Below are 550 nucleotides of genomic sequence, written 5' to 3' on the forward strand. Positions count from 1 at the left end.
CGCGAGTTACGGGTGTAAGGGCAGGCATTTTCAAGCAATTAGTTTAGAACTGCCTTCCGCCGGCATTATAGGTTTCAGGCACCCAGCTGTAAGGATGCGGTGGCGAGGCTCTACCGGGCAGCTCCGCCCCGTTATCTGCACACTTCGCGCGTCCACAGAGCCGCTTCTCGCAGCGCCTGCCCACAGAACAGCAGCACACAGGAGGGGCCCCGGCCGAGCTGAGCCGCTGAGAGGGAAGCCCGGTCACCTGCGCCCAGGCCCAGGCCCGGCCCCAGCCCACTACGGCGCTGAGGCCACAGCCTCATGGGCCGCCCCACCGCCGGAGGAAGGGGCGGGGAGAGCCGCCTTCCTATTGGCCGTCCCTCTTCCCACCCTTCTCTCCCATTGGAGAAGTGTGGCTAGTAGGCGGGGGAACCCGACGAGCGACAGCCATCTCGGCGAATCGGCGGGCGCGCTCGCCCCCCCTCGCCGGCGTTGTGGCCAGAGTGCGCTGGAGCCAATGGGAGCGGCGAGGAGCTCGCGCGGGGCTGGGAGCAGGTAAACAGCGGTG

General features: G+C 67.6%; 1 protein-coding gene across 2 annotated transcripts in view; it reads left to right on the forward strand.

The window, feature by feature from the left end:
- Nucleotides 1-441: 441 nt before the first annotated feature.
- Nucleotides 442-550, forward strand: part of PSEN2 (presenilin 2) — a 19,360-nt gene continuing 19,251 nt past the window's right edge. For both annotated transcript variants that reach the window (XM_026846498.1, XM_026846499.1), the window contains exon 1: nucleotides 442-537. The gene's annotated coding sequence lies outside the window, so the exon portion shown is untranslated. The remainder of the gene's footprint in view (nucleotides 538-550) is intronic.

The sequence above is a fragment of the Athene cunicularia genome, assembly GCF_003259725.1.
Source record: "Athene cunicularia isolate RWA chromosome 3 unlocalized genomic scaffold, athCun1 chr3_part1, whole genome shotgun sequence".
Classification (NCBI taxonomy): domain Eukaryota; kingdom Metazoa; phylum Chordata; class Aves; order Strigiformes; family Strigidae; genus Athene; species Athene cunicularia.